Here is a 22312-nt window from a genome sequence, read left to right on the forward strand (position 1 = left end):
GAGCACGGCGGGCACAGCTGAGACAATGGCAAGTGGGCACGGCTGAGACACTGGCGGGCGGGCACGGCTTAGACACAGTCAGGGACCAACTGGAAAGGCACAGGGACACGGGCAGGGAGTGGTGTACGGAATAGGTAAGGTCCTGTTCACACAGCGTGTGCAGGTACTGGTACTGACAGGAAGGAATGGCGTATGGAGGATCAGGTAGAGACCTTTCACACAGCAGGTGAAGGTACTGGTTCTGGCAGGAAGAAATGGAGTAACAGGTTTGGACCTGTTCAAAGAGGAGAACCACAAGGCTGCGGTGAAGGGCTGTAGAGCGGCAAGAGGTTCTGCAGCAGCAGAACCCAAACAGAGCGGAACAGCAAGAGTGCGGAGCACAGGCAAAGCCGCAAGGGTGCAGAGCACAGGCAGAGCCGCAAGGGTGCAGAGCACAGGCAGAGCCGCAAGGGTGCAGAGCACAGGCAGAGCCGCAAGGGTGCAGAGCACAGGCAGAGCCGCAAGGGTGCAGAGCACAGGCAGAGCCGCAAGAGTGCGGAGCACAGGCAGAGCCGCAAGAGTGCGGAGCACAGGCAGAGAGGACACAAGGAAAGACACAGCAGGGGAAGAAGCCACAGACAAGGAGACAGAGGTAGGACAGAGTTCATGCACAAGGGAATGGTACGAGACAAGGTACAGGAGCAAAGACACAGGGATCAGGATATTCTGCCTCCTGGAGGACAGCAAGGACAAGTACGAGACAAGGTCAGGAGCAATAGCAGAGAGGCCAGGATATTCTGCCTCCTGGAGGGTGGACAGACAGGTACAAGGCAAAGCTAGGAGTGAAGCCTTCAGAGGTGAAACACAAGACAGGACCTGGCAGCTCAGTAGCAAGACATTAACTGAGTTAAAACATTGCACAGGCAGGTTCCACTGGGTGGAGCTGCCCTAAATACTAGAGGCCTTTAGGTAATTGGTCAGGGACACAGACAGGTGCACCCTGAATCCATAAAAACCAGAGAGTTCTGGCGCCACCCCCTTGTGCACACAGCCAGGAAGCATGCAGAGAGCAGGCAGGAAGCAAGAGGCACAGAGCATGGAGCTGGCAGCAGACAGAAGTCACAGCATGGCCTGGGTCAGTAAGTTGGTGTGTGGGGGATGGGAGGCCATGCAGTGATGCCAGCAGGGTTTTAACACGTGGACATAGTAGTAGTCCTACGCTACCCCTGGATACTTCACCTCAGGCTGCGGCCATCCCACAGCGGGCCTGATGCAGGAGGGAGCTTTCAACAGCCGGTAACAGGCGCCAAGTAGACAATGGTGTTTTGGACTATCACGCACTGTCAACAATGATGGTGAGGAAGCATATGCTCTGTGTCTTGCACGGTATCTGCGCACAATTCCCCGTGAGGTGAGGCTGCAAGCCAAAGAAGGTGCCATACAAATTTTGATTGATTCATGCACAGAACCTAATAAATAATCTGACACAGGTGTTCTTGTACCTAGAAAGATGACAGAAGTCCAGAGACAACCACCTACACATACTTGGAAGCCAGGATGACCATACAATAGCACTCACAGAACCACCTCTACCACATAAGTGGCTCAGGAATTGGTGTAGGAAGGAGGGGTTTGGGTTCCTGCAGAACTGGGCCGTCTTCTCAGTTGGCTACAGGTTCTACGCTACGGACGGGCTGCACCTCAATGGGGAGGGTGCAGCTGTGCTGGGGGAGAAAATGGCTAGAATGTTGGAGGAGTGTTTAAACTAGGGATGGGGGGAGGGTATTCCTTTTATAGGAGGGGAAGACAGTGCAGATAGAGACCTGGGCACAAATAATGAAATTAGGGGGTGGGGTTAGAAGTTAATTTAAGAAAGAATAGAGGTACAGAGAGATTCATAAAGTGCATGTATACTAATGCCAGAAGCCTCGCCAACAAAATGGAGGAATTGGAGTTAATGTTGTTGGATCATAATTATGACATGGTGGGGATATCTGAGACATGGCTGGACGAGAGCCATGACTGGGCAGTTAATTTACAGGGCTATAGTCTGTTCAGAAGTGATCGTACAAATATGCGAGGGGGAGGTGTGTGTTTATTTGTAAAATCAACCTTAAAACCCATCCTTCGTGATAATCTATATATGAATCTAATGAAAATGTAGCGTCCCTGTGGGTAGAGATAAGGGGATGGGGGAAAAATAATTACTGATAGGGGTTTGTTATAAGTCTCCAAAAATAATGGAAGCAACAGAGAATATCCTCATAAAGCAAATAGATGAAGCTGCGACTCAAGGAGAAGTCATTATTATGGGGGACTTCAACTACCCTGAAATACATTGGGGAACCAAAACCTGCAGTTCCAGCAAAGGTAATAGGTTTTTGACAACTATGAGAGACAACTACCTTTCACAACTGGTTCAGGACCCAACAAGTAGTGGGGCACTACTAGACCTAATATTAACCCATTTATGACCAATGACGCCACATAGGAGTCACGAAAACTGGTGCCAATCTGACCAATGACACCTATGTGGCGTCATGACTTTAAAGCCCCCTGCGGGTCGGGTGACCTAGATCACTGAAAGGTCACCCAACCCACAGATACAGGGGGCTTTGTACTTCACCACGGGGGGCGTGGCTTCGCCCCCACGTGGCTACGATCGCTCTGATTGGCTGTTAAAAGTGAAACAGTCAATCAGAGCGATAGTAATATTTCATCAATGAAAATTGATAAAATATTACAATCCAGCCATGTCCGACGCTGCTGTAGCACCGCTGTCATCATCAGCCCCCCCGCCTTCCCTCCGCCTTCCAATCGCCCCCCTCCCACCCCCCGGTACTCACCAAGTGCCGCTATGGCTCCCGGTGTCCCGGACCATGAGCGCCGCCATATTTGAAAATGGTGGGCGCATGCGCAGTGCGCCCGCCGGCTGCAATTTCCATTCATTCATTTTGATCACTGTGATAAACTCTCACAGTGATCAAAATAAAATGAAAGGCAAAATAAACCCTCCCCCTTTATCACCCCCATAGGCAGTAACAAATAAAATAAAGAAATTATTTTTATTTTTTCCATTAGGGTTAGGGTTGGAAAGAGGATTAGGGTAGGAATTAGGGTTAGGGTTGGAATTAGGGTTAGAATTAGGGTTAGGCTTGTGGTTAGGGTTATGGTTGGGATTAGGGTTAGGGATGTGCTGGGGTTAGGGCTGTGATTAGGGGTGTGTTGGGGTTAGGGTTGAAGTTAGAATTGAGGGGTTTCCACTGTTTAGGCACATCAGGGGGTCTCCAAAGGCGACATGGTGCAATCATTGATTCCAGCCAATTTTGCGTTCAAAAAGTCAAACAGTTCTCCCTCCCTTCCAAGCCCCGAGGTGTGCCTAAACAGTGGTTTACCCCCACATATGGGGTATCAGCGTACTCAGGAAAAATTGCACAACTTTGGGGGTCTAATTTCTCCTGTTACCCTTGGGAAAATAAGGAGGCTAAAAAATTATTTTTGTGGAAAAAAATTTTTTTATTTTCACGTCTCTGCGCTATAAACTTATGTGAAGCACTTGGGGGTTCAAAGTGCTCACCAGGCATCTAGATAAGTTCCTTGGGGGGGTCTAGTTTCCAAAATGGGGTCACTTGTGGGAGTGTTCTATTGTTTAGGCACATCAGGGGCTCTGCAAACATAACGACGACCGCAGACCATTCCATCAAAGTCTGCATTTCAAAACGTCACTACTTCCATTCCGAGCCCTTACGTATGCCCAAACAATGGTCCCCCTCATATATGGGGTACCAGCGTACTCAAGACAAACTGGACAACTTTTGGGGTCCAATTTATCCTGCTACCCTTGTGAAAATAAAAAATTGCTGGCTAAAAATCACTTTTTTTGAGGAAAAAAATTATTTTTTATTTTCACGGCTCTGTTATAAACTTCTGTGAAGCGCTTGGGGGTTCAAGGTGCTCACCACACATCTAGATAAGTTCCTTGGGGGGTCTAGTTTCCAAAATGGGGTCACTTGTGGGGGAGTTCCGCAGTTTAGGTACATCAGGGGCTCTGCAAATGTAACATGGTGCCCGCAGACCATTCCATCAAAGTCAGCATTTCAAAATGTCACTGCTTCCCTTCCGAGCCCCAACGTGTGCCAAAACAGTGGTCCCCCCCACATATGGGGTACCAGCATACTCAGGATAAACTGGACAACTTTTGGGGTCCATTTTATCCTGCTACCCTTGTGAAAATAAAAAATTGCGCACTAAAAAATAATTTTTTATTTTCTCGGCACTGCGTTCTAAACTTTTGTGAAGCATTTGGGGGTTCAAAGTGCTCACTATGCATCTAGATAAGTTCCTTAGGGGGTCTAGTTTCCAAAATGGGGGAGCTCCAATGTTTAGGCACACAGGGGCTCTCCAAACACGACATGGTGTCTGCTATTAGAAGTAATTTGCATTTCAAAAAGTCAAATAGTGCTCCTTCCCTTCTGAGCCCTGCCGTGCGCCCAAACAGTGGTCCCCCCCACATATGGGGTACCAGCGTTCTCAGGACAAACTGGACAACTTTTGGGGTCCAATTTCTCCGGTTAGCCTTGTGAAAATTAAAAATAGCGTGCTAAGAAATCATTTTTGAGGAAAAAAAAATATTTTTTATTTTCACTGCCCTGTTATAAACTTTTGTGAAGCACTTGGGGGTTAAAAGTGCTCACTACGCATCTAAATAAATAAGTTCCATAAGGGGTCTAGTTTCCAAAATGGGGTCACTTGTGGGGGAGCTCCAATGTTTAGGCACACATGGGCTCTCCAAACATGACATGGCAACCGCTAAATATTCCAGCATATTTTCCATTCAAAAAGTCAAATGGCGCTCCTTCCCTTCTGAGCCCTGCCGTGCGCCCAAACAGTGGTTTATGACCACAAATGAGGTATCGGTGTACTCAGGAGAAATTGCCCAACAAATTTTAGGATCCATTTTATCCTGTTGCCCATGTGAAATTGAAAAAAATTGATGCTAAAAGAAAATTTTTGTTGGAAAAATTAAAATGTCCATTTTTTCTTTCCGCGTTGCTTTAGTTCCTGTGAAACACCTGAAGGGTTAATAATCTTCTTGAATGTAGTTTTGAGTAGCTTGAGGGGTGCAGTTTTTTAGAATGGTGTCACTTTTGGGTATTTTCTGCCATATAGACCCCTCAAAGTGACTTCAAATGTGAGGTGGTCCCTAAAAAAAAATGGTTTTGTAAATTTTGATGTAAAAATTAGAAATCGCTGGTCAACTTTTAACCCTTATCACTTCCTAACAAAAAAATATTTTGGTTCAAAATTGTGCTGATGTAAAGTAGACATGTGCGAAATGTTATTTAGTAACTATTTTGTGTCACATAACTCTCTGATTTAACAGAATAAAAATTCAAAATTTGAAAATTGCAAAATTTTCGCCAAATTTCTGATTTTTTCACAAACGCAAAAATTATTGACCTAAATTTACCACTAACATGAAGCCCAATATGTCATGAAAAAACAAGTCTCAGAATCGCTAGGATCCGTTGAAGCGTTCCTGAGTTATTACCTCATAAAGGGACACTGGTCAGAATTGCAAAAAATGGCTTGGTCATTAAGGTCAAAATAGGCTTAGTCATGAAGGGGTTAACCAACAAGCCAGAACGCATATCAAATGTAAGGGTTGAGGGTCACTTGGGTAATAGTGATCACAAATTAATAAGTTTTCATGTATCCTCTAATAAGATGTGTAGTAGAGAGGTTGAAAGGACACTAAACTTCAGGAAGGCCAATTTCCAACGGATGAGAGATGATCTTGGTGCGATTAACTGGGACGATATCCTGAGACATAAAAATACACAAAGAAAATGGGAGACGTTTATTATTATTAATCCCCGGGCCTGGATGGGATACACCCCCGAGTACTGCAGGAATTAAGCACAGTTATAGATAGACCATTATTTTTAATCTTTAAAGATTCCATAATAACAGGGTCTGTACCACAGGACTGGCGTATAGCAAATGTGGTGCCAATATTCAAAAAGGGGACAAAAACTGAACTTGGAAATTATAGGCCAGTAGGTTTAACCTCAACTGTGGGTAAAATCCTGGAGGGTTTTCTAAGAGATACTATACTGGAGTATCTGAAGAATAACCTCATGACCCAATATCAACATGGGTTTACAAGGGACCGTCAGACTAATCTGATAAGCTTTTATGAAGAGGTAAGTTCAGGACTGGACCAAGGGAATGCAGTGGACGTGGTGTACATGGACTTTTCAAAAGCTTTTGATACGGTGCCACACAAAAGGTTGATACATAAAATGAGAACAATGGGGATAGGGGAAAATATGTGTAGGTGGGTTAAGAGCTGGCTCTGTGATAGGAAACAAAGGGTGGTTATTAATGGAGCACACTCGGACTGGGTCACGGTTAGCAGTGGGGTACCACAGGTGTCAGTTTTGGGCCCGCTTCTTTTTAACATATTTATTAATGACCTTGTAGGGGGCATAGAGAGTAGAATTTCAGTATTTGCAGATGACACTAAACTCTGCAGGGTAATCAATACAGAGGACAATTTTATATTACAGGAGGATTTATGTAAACTAGAAGCTTGGGCTGATAAATGGCAAATGAGCTTTAATGGAGATAAATGTAAAGTCATGCACTTGGGTAGAACGAACAAGATGCATAATTATGTGCTTAATTGTAAAACACTGGGCAAAACTGTCACTGAAAAAGACCTGGGTGTATGGGTGGACGACAAACTCATAGAGAGCTCTGTGGGAAAAGCAAATGTTTTAAATACTTTTTTCTCAACAGTGTTCACACAGGAAAAGGATTTGCCAGGGGAAATGCAGAGTGATAATGTAAACTCCCCATTAAGTATTACCTGCCTAACCCAGGAAGAAGTGCAGAACCGCCTTAGTAAGATTAAAATTGACAAATCACCAGGCCCTTATGGCATTCACCCTCGGGTATTAAGGGAGTTAAGTAATGTGATAGACAGGCCTCTATTCCTTATATTTAAAGACTCTATAGAAACAGGGTCTGTTCCTTTTGATTGGCGGCAAGCAAATGTGGTACCAATATTCAAAAAGGGGTGTAAAAGGGAACCTGGAAACTATAGGCTGGTAAGCTTAACATCTGTTGTGGGTAAAATTTTTGAAGGGTTTCTAAGGGATACCATTATGGAATATCTCAATGTTAATAAATGTTTAAGGCTACGTGCACACGCTGCGGAATGGGGTGCGGATTTGGCCGTGCCGATTTTGTAAAATCCGCAGGTCAAAAGACCTGCGGTTTATCCTGCGGTTTCACCATCTCCACAATGTGGTTTCAAAACCGCGCGGAAAAATATGCACAGTCTGCACTGTGGCTTTTTATTCCCATAGGGAATAATGGTACTGTACACCGCAGCAAAAACTGCTGCGGATCCGCAGCGGCCAAATCCGCTGGGGAACCGCAGCAGAATCCGCAGCCTGTACACACACCCTAACTCCATATCAACATGGATTTATGAAGGGTCGCTCCTGTCAAACTAACCTGATCAGCTTCTATGAGGATGTAAGCTCTCAAATGGACCAAGGAGAATCATTGGATGTTATTTATCTCGACTTCTCTAAAGCATCTGACACTGTCCCACATAAAAGATTGGTAAGATGAGAAAGCTTGGGCTAGGGGAAAATGTGTGTAGATGGGTAGGTCGCTGGCTTAGTGATAGAAAACAAAGAGTGGTAATTAATGGTGCATTCTCAGATTGGGCCAGGGTTACTAGTGGGGTACCACAGGGTTCTGTATTGGGCCCCCTACTATTTAATATATTTATTAATGATCTAGTGGATGGCTTACACAGTTAAATATCAGTATTTGCAGATGATACAAAACTATGTAAGGTAGTTAACACAAAGGAGGACAGTTTGCAACTACAGACAGATTTGAGTAAATTGGAGAATTGGGCTGAAAAATGGCAAATGAGGTTTAACACAGATAAGTGTAAGGTTATGCACATGGGAAGGAGAAACAGATGCTACAATTACTTACTAAATGGGAAACTGCTGGGGAAATCAGACATGGAAAAAGACTTAGGCATCTTAGTCGATAAGAAGCTAAATTGGAGTGCCCAGTGTCAGGCAGCTGCCACCAAAGCAAATAGGGTCATGGGATGCATTAGAAGCGGTCTGGGGACACGAGATGAAAACACAATTCTCCCTCTGTACAAATCACTCGTCAGACCACACTTGGAGTATTGTGTGCAATTTTGGACGTCTGTGCTCAAGAAAGACATTACTGAACTTGAAAGGGTTAAGAGGCGGGCTACTAAAATGATAAATGGAGTTGGTTCACTACAATACCCAGAAAGGTTATCAAAATTAGGTCTATTTACTCTAGAAAAGAGAAGCCTTAGGGGAGACCTAATATACAGTGGGGCAAAAAACTATTTAGTCAGTCAGCAATAGTGCAAGTTCCACCACTTAAAAAGATGAGAGGCGTCTGTAATTTACATCATAGGTACACCTCAACTATGGGAGACAAACTGAGAAAAAAAAATCCAGAAAATCACATTGTCTGTTTTTTTTTTCATTTTATTTGCATATTATGGTGGAAAATAAGTATTTGGTCAGAAACAAGCAATCAAGATTTCTGGCTCTCACAGACCTGTAACTTCTTCTTCTTTAAGAGTCTCCTCTTTCCTCCACTCATTACCTGTAGTAATGGCACCTGTTTAAACTTGTTATCAGTATAAAAAGACACCTGTGCACACCCTCAAACAGTCTGACTCCAAACTCCACTATGGTGAAGACCAAAGAGCTGTCAAAGGACACCAGAAACAAAATTGTAGCCCTGCACCAGGCTGGGAAGACTGAATCTGCAATAGCCAACCAGCTTGGAGTGAAGAAATCAACTGTGGGAGCAATAATTAGAAAATGGAAGACATAAAAGAACACTGATAATCTCCCTCGATCTGGTGCTCCACGCAAAATCCCACCCCGTGGGGTCAGAATGATCACAAGAACGGTGAGCAAAAATCCCAGAACCACGCGGGGGGACCTAGTGAATGAACTGCAGAGAGCTGGGACCAATGTAACAAGGCCTACCATAAGTAACACACTACGCCACCATGGACTCAGATCCTGCAGTGCCAGACGTGTCCCACTGCTTAAGCCTGTACATGTCCGGGCCCGTCTGAAGTTTGCTAGAGAGTATTTGGATGATCCAGAGGAGTTTTGGGAGAATGTCCTATGGTCTGATGAAACCAAACTGGAACTGTTTGGTAGAAACACAACTTGTCGTGTTTGGAGGAAGAAGAATACTGAGTTGCATCCATCAAACACCATACCTACTGTAAAGCATGGTGGTGGAAACATCATGCTTTGGGGCTGTTTCTCTGCAAAGGGGCCAGGACGACTGATCCGGGTACATGAAAGAATGAATGGGGCCATGTATCGTGAGATTTTGAGTGCAAACCTCCTTCCATCAGCAAGGGCATTGAAGACGAAACGTGGCTGGGTCTTTCAACATGACAATGATCCAAAGCACACCACCAGGGCAACGAAGGAGTGGCTTCGTAAGAAGCATTTCAAGGTCCTGGAGTGGCCTAGCCAGTCTCCAGATCTCAACCCTATAGAAAACCTTTGGAGGGAGTTGAAAGTCCGTGTTGCCAAGCGAAAAGCCAAAAACATCACTGCTCTAGAGGAGATCTGCATGGAGGAATGGGCCAACATACCAACAACAGTGTGTGGCAACCTTGTGAAGACTTACAGAAAACGTTTGACCTCTGTCATTGCCAACAAAGGATATATCACAAAGTATTGAGATGAAATTTTGTTTCTGACCAAATACTTATTTTCCACCATAATATGCAAATAAAAAAAAAAAAATGTGATTTTCTGGATTTTTTTTTTCTCAGTTTGTCTCCCATAGTTCAGGTCTACCTATGATGTAAATTACAGACGCCTCTCATCTTTTTAAGTGGTGGAACTTGCACTATTGCTGACTGACTAAATACTTTTTTGCCCCACTGTATATGTACAAGTATATCAGAGGGCAATACAGAGATCTCTCCAATGAACTGTTTGTACCAAGGACTGTGACAAGAACAAGGGGGCATTCTCTTTGTTTGGAGGACAGACAACTTCTGCTCCAGCATAGAAGAGGGTTCTTCACGGTAAGAGCAGTGAGGCTCTGGAATTCTCTTCCTGAGGAAGTGGTGATGGCCAACTCACTGAATGAATTTAAGAAAGGAATGATTTTCTTGTGAGTAACAGTATAGAAGGTTACGAATAACATTATTATAGGTAGATAGTTGACCCAGCTTAGGGGGAAGGAACTTTTTTCCCTATGGAGAAAATTGGCTGCTACTCTGTGGGTTTTTTGCCTTCCACAGGATCAACAATGCAGAACAGCTGCACTAAAAATAGGCTGAACTAGATGGACATAAGGTCTTCCTTGAACCTTCAAAACTATGTAACTATGTAACATTTAGTGGCCAGTGTCTGGCAGCTGCTGCAAAGGCAAATAAAATAATGGGATGCATTAAAAGAGGCATAGATGCTCATGAGAACATAATTTTACCTCTATATAAGTCACTAGTGCGACCACACTTAGAATACTCTGTACAGTTCTGGTCTCCGGTGTATAAGAAAGACATAGCTGAACTGGAGCGGGTGCAGAGAAGAGCGACCAATGTTATTAGGGAACTGGTGGGTCTGCAATACCAAGACAGGTTATTACACTTGAGGTTATTTAGTTTGGAGAATCGAAGGCTTAGGGGTGATCTTATTACAATGTATAAATATATGCGGGGACAATACAAAGACCTTTCTAATGATCTTTTTACTCTTAGACCTGTGACGGGGACAAGGGGGCATCCTCTACGTCTGGAGGAAAGAAGGTTTAAGCATACTCACAGACGTGGATTCTTTACTGTAAGAGCAGTGAGACTATGGAAATCTCTGCCATATGAGTGATTCCCTACTAAAATTTAAGAAGGGACTGGATGCCTTTCTTGAAGTATAATATTACAGGGTACATACACTAGTTTCCTTGATATTACGTTGATCCAGGGAGCTAGTCTGATTGCCGTATGTGGAGTCGGGAAGGAATTTTTTTCCCCAATGTGAAGGTTACTGTTTGCCACATGGGCTTTTTTTTTGCCTTCCTCTGGATCAACATGTTAGGGCAAGTTAGGATAGGATATGGGTTGAACTAGAAGGACTTAGTCTTCCTTCAACCTTAATAACTATGTTACTATGTTACATTAAGCCCCATACCAACGCCCATAACGCATGCATTTTACAACTCCAGCTGCATCTGCCCAATATAGCCACTTGAACATACACAAACCACTCATGCTGCCCTCCCGCCATCACCTCCACCTTCATACTAGAATTTGTAAAAAAGAAAAAAAAAGGTCCTAATGACTAAACTGTTTTGTTTTAAGTTGAAGGTTGCCCTGTAATAGTAGCCACATTTGCCAGAGGTTTTCAATGTGTTTTTTTGTGTGAAACAAATCTGTTCTGATTACAAAATTATTTAATGTGTGGTTTCTGCTTTAACCAATATATAGATGATGTGTTTAATTTCCCATTTATAAAAATATTATGCAAATACATCACACACTTATGATTTTTTTTCTAAAAATAAACTTAACACTGCATTGTCTTGCCATGGAGTATATCCCTCTGGTGAAACAAAATAATTAGTAAACACAGCCCGCACTTTAAGTCCAGAAGGCTGACAACATGGATGATGAACATGTGTAGTAGCCATGCCCTTATTTCCATCTGCACCATCATTTGATGTATAGTCATGGATTCTGCTGAAGTTGCCAAGTATGACAAAGGCTTTAATGACTATATTCACATTCCCTTCACTAAGTTGAATGACTGACAGCAGGATCCGCCATCTGGCACAGAGTATTCCAAACGCAAACTCCACCAATTGTCATGCAGGGGATAGACGATAATTAAACATTCTGCGCCGCTGGTCCAGGGCTCTAAGTGGATATGGCCTCATGACGTTGCGGTTCAATTGAAAGGCCTCATCAGCAACCACGACATAAGGCTCCGCTTCCATAGTAGACCCTGGTAGATGACGTGGGGATGAGAGGTCCAAGTCTCTAGTGTGCAGCTGACGACCCATTATGGAAGAATTGAAGACTCTGGAGTCTCCAGTTCTTCCATAGGCCCCAATATCTACAATTATAAACCTGTGTGCGCTGTCAATCAGGGCCAACAGCACTACAGAAAAAAACTGTTTATAATTGTAATATTGGGACCCTGAGCTTGGAGGCTTACGAACACGAATGTGCTTTCCATCCAGGGATCCTATGCAGTTTGGAAACTGGCACGTATCCTCAAAGCCATGGATGATCCGCAGCCAATCTTCTTTTTTGGGTTCAGGCATTATAAAATTATGCAGGCAGGACAATATTTCTGCACAAGTAGAACATACAATGCCTGAGAGTAGATTTCCCAATCAAAAACTCCAGATGAAGTGCCGCACAGGAGAGACCAGTGGATGGGAAAGACATACTGTTTGTGAATTTAGATTGTGAGCACTGTCGGGGACAGTGCCAATGATGTCTGAAAAGCGCTGTGGAATTAATGGCGCTATATAAATTAGTAAAATAAATAGGAAGCTACAAATAAGAAAAAAAAATAGAAAAGGACATATCCAAGCATTATCTTAACAGATTAGGCCATCATAAAAGTAATCAACATGGCAAACTAATCCCTGCCTAAACAAGAGACAACACAATTCAATGCCTAAGGGCCCCGTCACACATAGCGATCTTGCTAGCAAGATCGCTGCTGAGTCACAAGTTTTGTGACACAACAGCGATCTCACCAGCGAGATCGCTGTGTGTGACAGCGATCAGCGACCGGCCCCCCTGCCGGTATCGCTGATCGCTCTTGGAAAGCCCTGGACATTTCTTTGATGATTGGTCTCCCGCTGGCCAGCACGCATCGCTGCGTGTGACAGGCGGGAGACCAGCGATCAGCTGGCAACTAACGTACACATCGGGTATCTAAGGGACGTGTGTCACTTAGAAACCAGATGTGTGCCTTAGTTACCAGCGCGCTGATGCAGGGAGCTGGTAACTAAGGTACACATCGGGTTTCTAAGTGACGCACGTCCCTTAGAAACCCGATGTGTACCTTAGTTACCAGCTCCCTGCATCAGCGCGCTGGTAACTAAAGTACACAGCGACGACGACGCTCGGCGTCGCTGGTGCTGATCGCTGGTGAAGCTGTCTGTTTGACAGCTCACCAGCGATCCTGACACGTTGATATCGTTGTCGGGATTGCTGGTGAGTCGCTATGTGTGACGGGGCCTTAAGGAACAGATCAAAGTTACACACAGCAGGGAACGGAAAAGGCAAAATGTGATTAAGCAATTTAAGTTTAAATGAGGTAAAAATAAATTAACTATAACAAAAGGATTGGAAGAGTGTATTTAAAAAAAAACAATAATAACATTTAAGATTAGGTTAATAGAGGTTGAATACTTATCATAATGTAAGTAAAAGGCGCCCCTCTGCGGAAATACATTTGCACATCTTGGTGTCTTTGAAGGGGATACCAGGGCGCACAACCTCCAGAAGGTGGTCAAATGTTTGGCACGCTCATCTGACAATATCGGTAGAACTTGTCAGAATAGCTGCGTAGAGAAGCATACAGTCGGTGGAAGTGTCCTTTACTCACATCTCGCCTCAAAAGCGGATGTACCCACATTCCTCTCAGCCTCCTCGGATCCACAATCACAAAACATTGGGACAAAACCCAGAAAAGAACCCGCTCAGTTGTGTCGAAGCTAAGCCTGTCAGACATGTTTGACACAAAAGCAGCAAAAACAAAACACGAGCACAGACTCTAATGCAAAGACTGGAGGAAGGGAACTTGTTGCAGAGCCAATAGCCTCCTTGATTAGGTTTTCATTCATTTCAGGCCTTCGTGCTATTTATTTTAATGTGGGAATTCAGTGAAAAATGTAAAGGTATTACACACGAAAGTCCATACGGAGAACACTCCTGCGACTTTCGGCAAGGAGACTCGGACCGATTTTCCATACGGCAAGTGTGACCCTGTGTCACGGGGTTACAGCAACAGAGAGGAGCCAGAAGACCGCAGTGGTAGGAACAGGGAAGGAACCCCTAATCCCGGGTCACCCGCCAGGGTGTCACAACTCAGCTGTCGGGTGACCCGGGACTAGGGGCTCCTTCCCTGTTCCTACCACTAGGAGGAGCCCTAGGTTGCCCTATTCCCCAGGATACTTCTGAAGGTGAAGATGTCAAAGCCACCACCTGCCTTATCTCCAGAATCAGCCAGCTATTGCTCACATTTTTGGCAAGTCACTTACCAGCAGCACACTTTACTCTTCTCAGCATCCAGCGGAGTGGCACTTGGTAACACAAGCTCTTAGGCTAGTTTCACATTAGCGTTTGGAGGCGCAGCGGACGCTCACCTTGAAGCTCTGCCCCCTGCCGCGCCTCCTCCAGTCAGCTCCGCCTATGGGCGCATGCCCCTGCATGCGTACCTTATCTTTAGCATCGAGTACGCAGGCATGCTTTTGCCGCCGCATGCGTCCTTTTGACGGTGCGGCAATCGCACCAAAATGCAACACGTTGTGTTTGGCGCAGGTATCCGCACCGTCAAAAGGACGCATGCGGCGGCAAAAGCATACATGCGCACGGCCTGTGCACCCAATGCTAAAGATAGGGTACGCAGGCCGCATGCAGCAGCATGCGCCCATAGGCGGAGCTGACCGGAGAAGGCGCAGCAGGAGGGGGCAGAGCTTCAGGACGAGTGTCCGCTGCGCCTCAAAACACTAATGTGAAACCAACCTTACAGTGATGAGCAAAAGGGTAAAAATGTTTTTAACTTTTGACTTTCAGGCTCCATATTTCACCATCCACTGCTGCTTCGAACATGAAACTACCATCATTTTTTAGACAATCATCTTGGATATCTTATATATAAATTTGACTTGCAACTATTTAGCACATGATTAGTTATGCAGATTATTGTCATGTCACTGCATTGTTACTGTTTTGCTCCTAAAAATATAAATTTTTATTTTTATTCTACTGTTGTAATTTTGTAAGTTAACCTTTTTGCTGTCAACACTGCCTGAATCCTTCTGGGCATACTCTTGATCATATTTAAACATGTCTTGACTGAAATCTTATCCCAGGTGTCTTCTACACGTTCCCAAAATTGGTGCATACTTGTCGACTCACTTGGGTATGTATAGTTTTTTTCCTTCAACTCTACTCACAAGTGTTTGATTGGGTTGAGGTCCAGTGACTGTGGGGGCCAATCCAGCACCACTACATCACGGTCATTTCTTTGCCAATCTCCATGTATGCTTCAGGGATTTGTCCTGTTGGAATACTATGTTGTCCATTTCACACTCAGAGTACTTGAGTATACAAAGTAACTATTCTTGTAGAATACTCACATATAGATCAGTATTGAGACCGCCATCGATATTGGTTAAGAGTCTAATGCCTTTGGCTGTGAAACCCCATATCATTAGGCTTCCTCTACCAAACTTCACAGTTCCTTCAATTTCTCGATCTGTTAGTCCCTTTTTACCTTGTTTCTTCCACACCCATTTGCACCTATCAGAGCCCAGTCTATTGACTTTAGTCTCATCTCTCCAAATCACCCAATTCCAATCTTCTACTGTCTACTTTTTGTACTGTTTTGCAAACTCGAGCTGACACTTCTTATGACGATATGGAATTTGAGGTTTCTTCATCTTTTTTGAAGCCACCATTCCAAACTTTTGTAATGTGCATCACATGGTGTTTGCTTTGACATCTGTGATCTCACTATTAAAAAGCATTCAAGTCATCTCCACTGCCGTGTTTGTCGAACCAGAATGGATAGACCTTGTGATGAGCCGACATTTTGACTGGACGTTCACCTCTTGGCTTGTGAATGGATGGACAGACTTCATTTCGCATTCTTCCAACTGTCATGGCACTCTTATTATGCAGTTTGGCAATTTTCTTGGCTGAGAGACCACTATCGATGAACTGGATGATGCTGTTTCTCTTTAGTTGGGAAATCTTCCATAAGGCTACTCATTAGAGATGGACGGACACCAGGATGCTTGGGCCCGGCTGGTTCGGCTGAACAGTTACAAAAAGTTCGGGTTTGGGTACCAGAACAGTACCCGGACTCCATTCACTTGAATGGGGGACCAGAACATCCAGTGTTTGCTGCGCTGTTATGTGCATGACAGCGCGGCCAACACCTCTTCTGATCGGCGCTTCTGACACCGAACACAGACTTCACCAGGAAGTCCGTGTTACTGTTCGGGTTCGGCTGCCTGAACACTGGGTGATTGTTGCGCTGTCATGAGCATGGCAATGCAGCAAACACCGCTTCTGATTGGCAGGGAAATCATCCCCGCTGGTCAGAGAGTCGTGGCTCCCACACTGTCAAGACAGTGGGAGCGCTCAGCTGGGATGGGAAGTATAAAGCTCACCTACGGTCACTGGTGTCAACTGATGGGACTACTGATCCCATCATCCGACACCTACTACCGCTTATTACAGTGAGAGCAGGAGCGGCGGATGGGAGTATTCATTAGCCACTCCTGCGCTGTAAATAAATAATTAAAAAAAAAAAACCTGGGACCAGACGTAACCTCTATGACGTCACCACCAGTCTCAGACTGTGCTCGCAGCAGTTCAGCCACCAGTGGTTTTCAGCCTGGACGGTCGCATCTTGGCACCGTCCAGGTTGAAAACTGTTTATCCCCCAGACATGGATTACAGCGTGGGACAGAATGACGGACAGGTATAGAAATATGGCAAAAAGAAAAGAAAAAAAGTCAGCTTACCCCAGTCTCTGGAAATTGTATCCAATCCAACTCCTCGCACGGATCCAGGCAGAGCAACCAGAAAATGCAACCAAAAAGAAAAATCCAGCGTGGAATGGAAAGATAAAAAAAATGTATTATATTCACGAGTTACTTAAAACGGAAAAACATTTTCCAAGTGTTTATCCAGGCAGCTACAGCTTCATGTGGGACATGTGAGACAGTTCAATGCGTTTCGACGTGAGTCTTTGTCAAGATCTGACAATAATTAAATGATTGTGATTTATCAGATGTTTATATGTGCACAAAGAGAAAAGAAAAACAAAAAACAACAATATAAAATATATACGAAATACATACTGAACAATGTGGACAAAGCATTATTCAACAATAGATTTTGACAAAACGCATTGCAAATGCAAATATCAATACTGCTTAATCAAATTGCATCTGGCATTTAAACCAAGAGGAGTGCGGGTATCTAAAGTAGAATATTGAGAATTGAGAGTCCTCAGTGGTTGACACCTTTTAATGGCTAACCACTGAGGACTCTCAATTCTAAATATTCTTCTATCTACTGGCTAACACGGTACAAAGATATATATCTTTCCGGTATCTAAAGTAAAAATCCAATAGGATTCTCTATTTAACAGTTTACTTTTGTAATTGGCTCCTCATTGCCGTTTAAAGACTTTTCAATGCCATTAAACTTGAAAGAATCTAAATTACCATTATGGACTTGTAAAAAATGCATGGATACTGCAGGTGAGGTGGCTTCAGGATTAACCGCATCCGAAAGGTGCCGTCTAATGCATATTTTTAAAGGGCACGTTGTACAGCCAACATATTGATTGCATTTAGTGCATCGGACCATGTAAACAACATAAGATGTGTTGCAATTCATATATTTATGGAATAAATTTTATCCTACTGTACTGAAAAAAACTGTGTTTGTACTACATATAAACATGCCTTGCACGTATTGGCACCGCATTGAAAAAAAACCTTTAATATTTAGCCAGTTACCAGTGTTCCCATCGCCAACAGGTTTGCTGGAGAAAAAACTCTGTGACAAAAGATTATTCAAGGTTGGTGCCCTTTTGGCTGAAAAATGCACGTTACCATTAATCACAGTTCTAAGATTGTGGTCCAAATTGAGCATGGGGAGATATTAAGAAAATCGCCGATTACCTCTATAATGAATATCCAGTCATACCATTATACAATGTGTTTCCCAAGATACATAACAGATTGTTTCCACCTCCCTTGAGACCAATAGGAGAACATCTGGGTGCATGAGTGGATTTTCATCTCCAGCCTCTTGTTCAGGAGATTTCCAGTTTCATTAGAGACACTAAATATGTAACAATGATTTTTGATACATTTTTCTGGAAAGACAATTATACTTGAGGTATATACGTGAGGTGGCATTAGGATTAACCGCATCTGAAAGGTGCCATCTAATGCATATTTTGAAAGGGCACGTTGTACAGCCAACATATTTCAGATCGCATTTAGTGCATTAGACCATGTACAAATAAGGACTCTTATTGTATAGACAATATTCAATAAAGTGCCTAATGCAATAAACTAATGTCAGAATACCCACTGCATTGTATACCAGAATGCAAAAGTACCTAGTGCAAGACGGTGATAATGTGCTATATGTAAATGCTAATAACCTAAACAGAATCTGATCCTCTACTTACACGTGTGAGTCCTGGCGCAAACGCCCGCAGCTTCTCCGACAGCACCGTTTTGCCGTACCGGCTTCCTCAACAGGGGGCTTGTAGAGGATCAGATTCTGTTTAAGTTAATAGCGTTTACATATAGCACATTAGCACCTTCTTTCACTAGGCACTTTTGCATTCTGGTATACAATGCAGTGGGTATTCTGACATTAATTTATTGCATTAGGCACTTTATTGAATATTGTCTATACAATAAGAGTCCTTTATTTGCGCTTCCCTTACTGTATATCCCTCAATTTATATAGTCTTTGGTTTTTGCTTTGCCTGTAGTATTTATGTGAAATTCCCTTGTTCTATTTTTATGGAGTTAATGTTCACTAAACTATCGGAATTTTAAACAGAGTACTGATTTACCTTTGCTTCTTTTCCTCTGTATATTTATGGTGCATTTGATTAATGATTATGTAAACGTGTACAATATTTGTCCTTTATGGTGATCCAGTCGATCAATGCATGGTATCTGGAGAGGAAAACTTGCTCTATATGGCAGACTAGAGCATTCATTATGGATGTAGCTCCATTCCCTTTATCTTTTCCCATCTATAGGTTGAAGAACTCAATTGACTTGTGTCTTTTCAACTGTTCTATGTAACCACCATGCCTTGTGAGATGTACAGTAGCTGGTTTCTACATGTACGTATGTATGGTTCCTACTTGTTTGGTGCCAACCACGAATATGAGGTGTTTTACTGTTGACACTGTTGATAATTATTCCAAATTCAAGTCACTTTGTTAGCATAGCTACCACAGCATTCTGCAATGATATGCCATCACATCTGGTTTGCATTTAATGAGACCATCATGCAGCAACAAGACAATAACCCAAAAACATGCCTCCAGGCTACGTAAGAGATATGTGACCAAGGAGGGGGAGGGATGGAGAGCTGCATCACATGATATGGCCTCCACAATCACCTGGCCTCAACCCAATTGAGATGATTTATGATGAGTTGGACTGCAGAGCAAAGTTATCTCTAACCCCACTTGCCTGAGTGCAGGCTGCTGTATGTCCAACCATACTCACTTCAATGCAGGGCTGCTGTATGTCCAGCTGTATCTCTGACCACACTCACCTCAGTGCAGGGCTGCTGTATCTCTGACCACACTCACCTCAGTGAGGGGCTGCTGTATCTCTGACCGTACTCACCTCAGTGAGGGGCTGCTGTATCTCTGACCGTACTCACCTCAGTGAGGGGCTGCTGTATCTCTGACCGTACTCACCTCAGTGAGGGGCTGCTGTATCTCTGACCGTACTCACCTCAGTGCGGGGCTGCTGTATCTCTGACTGTACTCACCTCAGTGCGGGGCTGCTGTATCTCTGACCGTACTCACCTCAGTGCGGGGCTGCTGTATCTCTGACCGTACTCACCTCAGTGCGGGGCTGCTGTATCTCTGACCGTACTCACCTCAGTGCGGGGCTGCTGTATCTCTGACCGTACTCACCTCAGTGAGGGGCTGCTGTATCTCTGACCGTACTCACCTCAGTGCGGGGCTGCTGTATCTCTGACTGTACTCACCTCAGTGCGGGGCTGCTGTATCTCTGACCGTACTCACCTCAGTGCGGGGCTGCTGTATCTCTGACCGTACTCACCTCAGTGCGGGGCTGCTGTATCTCTGACCGTACTCACCTCAGTGCGGGGCTGCTGTATCTCTGACCGTACTCACCTCAGTGCGGGGCTGCTGTATCTCTGACCGTACTCACCTCAGTGCGGGGCTGCTGTATCTCTGACCGTACTCACCTCAGTGTGAGGCTGCTGTATCTCTGACCGTACTCACCTCAGTGCGGGGCTGCTGTACCTCTGACCGTACTCACCTCAGTGCGGGGCTGCTGTACCTCTGACCGTACTCACCTCAGTGCGGGGCTGCTGTACCTCTGACCGTACTCACCTCAGTGCGGGGCTGCTGTATCTCTGACCGCACTCACCTCAGTGCAGGGCTGCTGTATCTCGGACCATACTCACCTCAGTGCGGGGCTGCTGTATCTCTGACCGTACTCACCTCAGTGTGGGGCTGCTGTATCTCTGACCGCACTCACCTCAGTGCGGGGCTGCTGTATCTCTGACCGCACTCACCTCAGTGCGGGGCTGCTGTATCTCGGACCATACTCACCTCAGTGCAGGGCTGCTGTATCTGACCGTACTCACCTCAGTGCGGGGCTGCTGTATCTCTGACCGTACTCACCTTAGTGTGAGGCTGCTGTATCTCTGACCATACTCACCTCAGTGCGGGGCTGCTGTACCTCTGACCGTACTCACCTCAGTGTGGGGCTGCTGTATCTCTGACCGCACTCACCTCAGTGCAGGGCTGCTGTATCTCGGACCATACTCACCTCAGTGCGGGGCTGCTGTATCTCTGACCGTACTCACCTCAGTGTGGGGCTGCTGTATCTCTGACCGCACTCACCTCAGTGCGGGGCTGCTGTATCTCGGACCATACTCACCTCAGTGCAGGGCTGCTGTATCTGACCGTACTCACCTCAGTGCGGGGCTGCTGTATCTCTGACCGTACTCACCTCAGTGTGGGGCTGCTGTATCTCGGACCATACTCACCTCAGTGCAGGGCTGCTGTATCTCGGACCATACTCACCTCAGTGCAGGGCTGCTGTATCTGACCGTACTCACCTCAGTGCGGGGCTGCTGTATCTCTGACCGTACTCACCTCAGTGTGGGGCTGCTTTGTAGGACCCTTTCGCCCTGTCCGTACGGATCCTCCCCTGATCTCCCCCACACCACACAGCGTGTGAAGTCCGTGCAGCAGGGAGGCTGACTGCAGTGCGCATGTGCAGTGAGCGCCTCCTGTTACAAAGACAGATAACAGGGGAGAGGTGCACGCTGCTGGGAGAGGAGGATGTCGCACTCACTGCTCCGGGGAAAGTAACTTTTTACCTTGCTCCTCTGAGCTCTTGGTCGGATTTCTTGTCACACTGAGGAGCTTCCAGGACTTCCTTGGAGTGTTCCTGTACTTGGCGTGGGACAGTCCTTGCTGAGGTGAGTGGTGCCCTCTCTGTGCAGTGTACCTGGTGTTCTGGGCTTGGAAGGGCTGCAGCTCTGCTGGACATGGTGGAGGGGCTGCCTGTGCCCAGCCTGGTGCTAGGTATATCTGGGCACCTGGGGCTGCCCCTGAGGGTGGCTGGGTCAGCAGGTGACACAGGGGCTGTGCTGCTGCTCTTCCCTGCCCCACTGACTGGGACTGGGGGCTGCCAGCCCTGGGATTAGTGGTCTGAGAAGGAATACAGGACCTGTAAGGAATGTGGCTTTAAAAATGGTGGCTGCTTGTCACTTTTTAACCCCTTATCGTTAGACTGCATGAGGCTAGCATTAGACTTCAGACTGAGCGCATCTTGAAAATCAGGTATTTTTGGGCACGTTTGAGAGAAGACTTACCAAAAATGATGTGTGCCAGATCTCTGTGCAATCACATTGGTAAATCTGTCCTATAGATGTTCGTGCTGAATTTATTTATTTTTTGAAAAAAAACAACAACCCTGCAGTTAGATGTTAACCTGACATGTGGCAAAATATAACCATGTTTGTCTATAAGAAAACAATGCATGTGTATGAAATTGAGTTTTTCATTTTTCTTCTTTATATTGATCCATACGTCAGCTTTTAACCTTTTTACTTACCGTAGCTGAAAAAGGTACAAGTTTTACAATGTGATGACAGAATGACGTAAAATCGCTCCTGGGGGGACTGAAGGACATTTACGGCAAACGTTGCGATTTGTAGAAAAGTCTCCATTGATCGGGCAAAAATCTGAAA

At 45.0% G+C, this 22312-nt stretch overlaps 1 long non-coding RNA gene across 1 annotated transcript in view; it reads left to right on the plus strand.

Annotated features, from left to right (window-relative positions):
• Positions 1–21219: 21219 nt before the first annotated feature.
• The window catches only part of LOC141086304 (uncharacterized), a 200897-nt gene continuing 199804 nt past the window's right edge, over positions 21220–22312 (plus strand). The window contains exon 1 of the long non-coding RNA XR_012231575.1: positions 21220–21538. This is a non-coding gene — a long non-coding RNA (uncharacterized lncRNA). The remainder of the gene's footprint in view (positions 21539–22312) is intronic.

This window comes from Dendrobates tinctorius, unplaced genomic scaffold (assembly GCF_039654945.1).
Source record: "Dendrobates tinctorius isolate UK_male_01 unplaced genomic scaffold, ASM3965494v1 ptg000031l, whole genome shotgun sequence".
NCBI classification, from domain to species: Eukaryota; Metazoa; Chordata; class Amphibia; order Anura; family Dendrobatidae; genus Dendrobates; species Dendrobates tinctorius.